Below are 7,540 nucleotides of genomic sequence, written 5' to 3'. Positions count from 1 at the left end.
TCTGATTTTCAAACAAAAAATCAAACAGTTGATATTGAAAATGAATATCAGAAATATTTGATTTTCAGATAGTTCACCAGCCCTCCAAACATGGGTAAAAAATGTATATTGGGTTAAAGTTAAATTCTTGACGTGGGTTTAAAAAAATAAAGTTTTAAATGGTAAGACTTGAACTGTTTTGCATATCAAAAAATCAAAATTTTATCGGGTATCATGTTTTCTTTCGAAGACTAGACCAGCTTTAACAAAGCCTTAAGGTAAAATTTACCAATTTTTCCACTAAAATTTTACTGTCACAGATTGATTTGTCTTAACAAGAAGAAAATTTTTGATAAACTGAAATTTGAACAGATATCTGAGTCAGAAACGAGCAAGTAAAACCATATATACTGGAGAATTTGTATTGTGCCAAAAAGTTTTTAAATGTACGGCGTTGTGCTAGGAGCTCTAAATTATACCAAAAACGGTACAATTGTACCGTGTTGGCAACGCTGCTCTAGACTCCCAAAAATTATTCAAAATGTCCATGAAACTTGTTACCCAGTTTTACCGTTGAATTGTGCTTACATCCTAAAGATACAAAACAGCTAAATGTTGCACATTTTTTTGATAATAAAAAGTTCTTCTGTCATTGTTAAAAACTCACAACATTCTGGAATTGCGGAAAATCATGGGTTCAAAGTTTTTTTTTTCTTTATTTCAAGAAATTGGGGCTTACCCAGTTTAGCTTAGCCCAATTTCAGCATTCTGTTATTGAAGAGCAGTGGATCCTGTAGAGCAAGGGAACTTAATCGTCCAGATGTATTTGATGAAATCTCCGGGATTGGGACTTGCCCATTTTAGTTCAACCCAATTTCAGTACTCTTCTATTAAAGAGCAGTGGATCCCGTAGGAATCGTCTAATTATTATTAGACACTTATTTTGTTATTTTTTGTAACTGCTTGATCGTTTGAATAAATGCATCTTGAACTCATTTATTTTAGTAGTTCTGTCTTTTTTTGTAAAAAGAGAGATTTTTTTTTTTTATTTGTTTACCCCTTAGTTTGTTAAAGTCACTTGGGAGACCAGAAATCAAAGACAGGCTAAGAAGTTTGTATTTTTATAATTTATATAGTGTATACTGTATTTATCCATGTGTAAAATAAACAAGCAACAATAAAAAAGTGAAAATGGAGCTACTTTGAGCATTTCAAATGTATGATTATACGAACATTTTATGCATTTTAGCTTGTATTGCACTAACATTTTAGAAATGTTTTAGTTGCATAATTATAAAGAAATAAACCTAGAAAGCCAAGCTCTTTTCCCTAAATTTTAGAGGGTCTACAAGTCCAAATTTACATTCAAAGCTCCCCTGAAAAGGACATGTCCCCTTTGGCCTATTTTTCCCTGTTGTTAATACTAATAACTACACTGACTAAAAATATCAGCTTTGAATAAGCTACTTAGGCAAACATAAGGTAGCCTATATATTCATTACAGAGTCTGTCAAAAACTGTCTGAGTATTATTTAAGATGTAGTAGATAAATATTTATAGGCCAAAATTAAGGTCAAGCAGCATTAAGATTCCTTTCTTTTGCTAGAAAATAGCCTCATATAGCTTCGAATAACTTCAATAGCTCCAATCTATATAACTTCAAATAAGCTTACTTTGAACCTAGTGTGCGAACCCTTGACATTATAATCCTGAAATATGTCTAGCAGTTCAAAGAAAATATATTTTTTAAAGTAAAAAAAAAAAAATTCAGTTCCTTTGCATAACAGAGGAAATATGGTTTAACTTCGTAAATTTTTCCTGGGTTTTACTATCAGTAAAGAGTCTAAGCACAGAAAAGGATCAGTGTTGATCATTGATCAATAAATCTACCCAGGTGCAAATAAGCCAATAACGTCTCTAAGCAGCAAATAAGCTGTTTAAGAGTAAAACACAAAAAAGTCCCTTTCAGCGTCAAATGAATGAATTCACTAGGCTATAGACTGGAAGATCAAGAATGAATTCACTAGGCTATAGACTGGAAGATCAATATTACCAATATCACCACAAGCTGATAAGTTGTGGGAATAGTGCGTTTCGTTTTAAACAATTGAATGAATTCACTAGGCTATAGACTGGAAGATCAATATTACCAATATCACCACAAGCTGATAAGTTGTGGGAATAGTGCGTTTCGTTTTAAACAAATGAATGAACTCACTAGGCTATAGACTGGAAGGTCAATATTACCACCAGCTAAGAAATTGTGGAAATTGTGCGTTTCATTTTAAACTTCTTGGTATATCTCTAAAAATCAGAAGTTACACCTAATGGATTCAAATCCTAGCCAAACGTTCCTAAATATAAATTCTACCCATTTAGGTAAAATTCTAGTTAATTGACTTCTTGCTATCTCAGAAAGGGTTTTGGTCAGGGAAATGAAACTTTCAGGGATGGTTCTACAGGCTAAAGTATGTCCCGGGAAGATATTCCAAAGTACCCACCTCCACTCTTTCTCCCTCTAGAGGGCCCTGAAGTTTGCCTACATGTCAGGTCTATACCTATTGAAATTTTGACAAAACAACATTTTATCTTAATTTTCAGTTACTAGTTGCTTTTTATCTGCCTTTAGTTCTGAAAATGCAATTCCTGTTATTTGAGTAGAATTTTGAGCCATATCAATGTTTTTTTTCAAAATTTAGGAAATATATTTGCATATCTTTAAAACCTTATAAAATGGAATTGAGCAAAGTTATGAAGCTGAAAACAATTTTGTTGTACTTCAATTAAGCAGAAGATCTATTTTGCAAGCTTTCACTTTTATAGCACACATATTTTTAAAGGTCAGGGCCCACTAGAGGGAGAAGGGGTAGAGGAAATATATGCTTCACCAATTTTTGGCTATTTACAAAGGCAACTAGAACTTTAAATTTTTTTACGAACGTTTTTATTAGTAATAAATGTGCGTAACTTACAACTTAACTTATGTAGCGAACTTCTATATTTCTAAATTTTTATTACTTATACGACGGGGTTCACCCCCTCGTCAATACCTCGCTCTTTAACCTAAAGTTTGAATATTGTTTCAATTCTTTAAGAATGACCTCTAAATCACAAAGGCTGTAGAATAAATAGCCGAAATTACTAGAAATAATTTAGCGTAAAGAGCGAGGTATTGAGGAGGAGACGAACCCCCTTATATACGTAAATATTTCTTTTCGTTTTGATTTTTAATGCTGGTCTTTACTTCCAATTGAAAAACCTTTTTTCAACACGTTGCCACCTCCCCCCCCACCGCGAAAAAGTCCCTCTGAAAACACTTCCCACGTGAAAACATTTCCTACACTTTCCAATAACCATTACTATATGTAAACAATGTTCAAAGGTTGTAACTTGAAGCCCCTCCCCCTGGGACTGTGGGGGATTAACTCGCTCCCAATGACATAGTTGTTAGGTTTTTCGACTATGCTGAACAAAATGGCTATCTCTTTTTCGGTCACTGGGTCGATACAATCATCCCTGGAAAAAGAAAACAGACAAACAAATAAACAGACATCCGTGATCTGTCCTCTGGCAAAAAATACAAAATTACACAATGTTTTAGATAGGAGCTTGAAACTTCTACAGATACGCTGAACCTGATGGTGTGATTTTCGTTAAGATTTATGACTTCTAAATAAGGTAAATTTTCTTAGGCTCGTAACTGTTGGTGGGTAAGACTAAACTTGATAAAACTTATATATTTAAAATCTGCATGAAAATGCAATTCTTTTGATGTAACTATTGGTATCAAAATTCTGTATTTTAGAGTTTCGGTTACTATTGAGCCGTTACGAACCGGTTACTAACAAAATGATTTGTTAGTAGTATTCTTTGTACCTACAAATCAATTGTTGCAGAGATCCCTAAACAGCAACTGTGCCTACTTCGTATTAAAAATACAAATCAACTAGGCATTGTAGATAATTAGAAATGGTGATATACTAGTGAATAGCATCACCATCCCACCCCCACCTGATAAAATATAAAAGAGTGATCTAAAGGAAATCCATGCCCTTTAAAATCCTGTAATGGGAGAATTCTTGTGGAAAGCAGAACAAATTCCTCTAACAAAATCAAGATTTAATTTTATTTATACCGCTCATTTATTAAGTTACTTTATAAAAATTACAGTTCAACATTATAGAAATTATTAAGTAACCATATAGTATTAGATATACAATCACCCAATCTTCCCCAATGAGCCCAATCTTGATTGATTAGTACAATTTTAGCTGTTTTTAAATAATGGAGATCCAATTTTTCTCTAGCGTTGGAACTTCCACACCCGTGCCTTCGGGAGTTTTATTATTTCTCTTATAAATAATTATAGCCTATTTCACCGGCCTTTGTCTTTTTGTCAAATAGCAGATAACGGATAATATGACTGTTCATACTGAAACGTTTGACCATTCAAGAAGCTACTTCTTGAATGATGAGAAGTTTCATGAGAAGTTGATGAGAAGTTTCATTCAAGAAGCCATCTTTGTCTAACGATAGAAAAATATTGGAAAACTACACAATGCAAGATTGACGAGACACTTAGGATTCAGAAGATTTATTAGAACTAGCCGAAGCGCTTGATCAGCTAGAGGAAGGTGTAGCCAGGAAATAAAGAAAATGGCGAATTTATCACGGGTGGGAATATGCTCATTTCAATGGGAATATGCCCATTTCAGAAAGTTGTCAAGGTCAGGGTTGTCATTGCTTGTTGAATCCAGCTAAATCTAATTGGGTCAAAAGGGTTTAGTTAGAGTAGCTGGATTTAGTGGGGTTAGATTTTTCAATTTCAGTCTTTTAAGAACAAGTTTTTGTTCTCTTCCTCAAATAAATAAAATTTTCTTGTTCTTCTCTCCCACATTTTACCAAAACATATGCAAAGAAAGCAAAAAGTATTGACTCAATATGCTCCTGATTGGGGGGAAAAGCTTGATAATACCTTATCCCCAAAATAGGCAAGTTTTAGAACATTATCTTTTTTTAAATGCAGTCTTTATTATGAGAACTTTCTTGTTACCTTGGAAATTAGTTGAGTTAGGCGAAGGAAAATTTTAGGAATGTCTCCATAGTTCAGGTTAAAATATGCTCCAGGAAGGTCTTTGGTAAATTTTTGGTTTTCTTAGTGAATTTGTTAGCTATGAAATAAACATACCACCTAATGCCTATTTTAAAACTATTTCTAAGAATTTAAATTTTTTACTCTTGCAAATGATTCACAATTCTTTCTGCAATGGTGCTAATTTGTGAAAATTTTTGGGGTAGGATGTATCTCTCAAAATCTTGTGATTTTTTTTTTCTGGATTTTGGGACCGTCAAGATTAAGAACTCCTCAGAAGGAAACATCTTACTAAAAAAGAAATTAGTAGGCTACCATGAAATTCTATATTTAAATTTCATATTCCATATTTCCTCTTGTCATATATCGTATTTGCGTTTCTCCATTGCACCCAAATGTTTGCAACCCATGCACCTCAATAACTAGTTTTCACTCAAAAAGGTGCCTTTGGATCTTTGGCCTTAATCTGTTTCCAAACATTTTGCTAGCTTTTTGGGCAATGGAGATTTTGAAAAGTATCTTTTTTTAGAGTATTTTCGTTGAAAAAACCTTATCTTGGTATTTCCGTTGAAAAAAAGTGAAAAAACTGTAAGTTTGCTTCCCTTTATTTGAAAAATACATTTCCTCTCCCATAGACTTCGGTGAACCCATAGAATGAGCTCAGAGCAATTGTTTGTTTGAGATAATAATTGGAAAATAAAATAAAGACGTGAGACCAACAGTTCCTTCAAGACAAGGTATGGATGCAACTTTTCCAAATTTGCAGTTTGTTATAAGATACAGGTATATCACCAGTATCTTATAATATCACATTATAAAATTAGTGTATATCACCAGAATTTGAAAGGGGTTGTGTCATAATAATATTCCAAAAGGAGAGTCTTAAATACAAAGAAAAGTTTTATTTCATAAAGATAAATGTCTTGTAGTTAGGTAAAAATTCTCCATGTCTTCTCCTGTGAAGGTATGGAAGTAGAGATAAAGAGCTATCAATTAAAGTAAAGGTGAAAACATTTGAAAGAAACTGGTTGAACACTTGATTTCCCAAATCGTTTTGCTTCCTGGTGCTCTGGTGTTTACCTTTTGCAACAATACTTTTCTGAAGCATATATTTCAAATGGAAACCTTTAGTTTCCCAAAAGCATCAACAACAGTTTTTCTGTTTTTATATCTGTATTATATATTCCATAGCCCCTTCAGGATTTTAAAAGTTTTTAAAGTAAAGTAAAGAGCCATATTAAGACATGAGACAGGCAGGAACATAGTTTAATAATTCTGACTTAAAACAAACAAAAGTTAATATCAGTGAATGAACAAAACCCAAAACGAGCAAAAATTAAAATGAATAATCACATCGAACATGAAGATAGCAATTACCGGTATGGATAAATAAATGAACTGAAATTAAAATGAAAAATGAAGTCAAACTCATGACGAACAGAAAATACCGCAGCAAACAGAAGTAATGCTACCACCCCCTAGACCTTCTAAAGGCCATAATGTCATTTGCGCTTTATTGGAAACAATTACATTTTGAGTATTTTGTCTTTTATAATTTTGATATCTTTTATTAATTTTGGCTATTGAGAAATATACAGATATTTTCGTGGCGGGATTTCCCTAGTTGGGGCCTGATCCCCACAACTCCTGAGGAAGGGCTGCAAGTTATGAACTTAATCCAAAGTATACATACAGTATTGGCTATTGAGAAGCATACAGATATTTTCGTGGCGGGATTTTCCTCTCTAACAAGCCCGTTAGCATGGGGCTGAGGGAGAGGGGGCCCCATCATAACCTTTCCTTAATACATAGGGTAACTTCTGATTGTTGTAGATTATAATCCTGTCATTTATAGCCGCAAAAGCAAAACAATTTTAATTACTTTCTTTAATTAAACTCATTTCAAACAGTTCGTGGTAACGAACTGTAGTAAGGAGCGATCCGGCTCAATAGTAACCAAAACTCAAAAAAATTGAATTTTGATATAAATAGCTACATCAAAAGAATCGCATTTTAATGCTGATTTTAAATATATAAGTTTCATCAAGTTTAGTCTTAGCCATCAAAAGTTACGAGCCTGAGAAAATTTGCCTTATTTAGGAAAATAGGGGGAAACACCCCCTAAAAGTCGTAGGATCTTAACGAAAATGACACCATCAGATTCAGCGTATCAGAGAACCCTACTGTAGAAGTTTCAAGCTCCTATCTACAAAAATGTGGAATTTTGCATTTTTTGCCAGAAGACAAATCACGGGTGCGTGTTTATTTGTTTGTTTTTTTGTTTTTTTGTTTTGTTTTTTTTCCCAGGGGTCATCGTATCGACCAAGTGGTCCTAGAATGTCGCAAGAGGGCTCATTCTAACGGAAATGAAAAGTTCTAGTGCCCTTTTTAAGTGACCAAAAAAATTGGAGGGCATCGAGGCCCCCTCCCACGCTCATTTTTTTCCCAAAGTCAACGGATCAAAATTTT

The sequence above is a fragment of the Artemia franciscana genome, chromosome 7 (genome assembly GCF_032884065.1).
Source record: "Artemia franciscana chromosome 7, ASM3288406v1, whole genome shotgun sequence".
Taxonomy (NCBI): domain Eukaryota; kingdom Metazoa; phylum Arthropoda; class Branchiopoda; order Anostraca; family Artemiidae; genus Artemia; species Artemia franciscana.
This window is presented reverse-complemented; position numbering follows the sequence as displayed.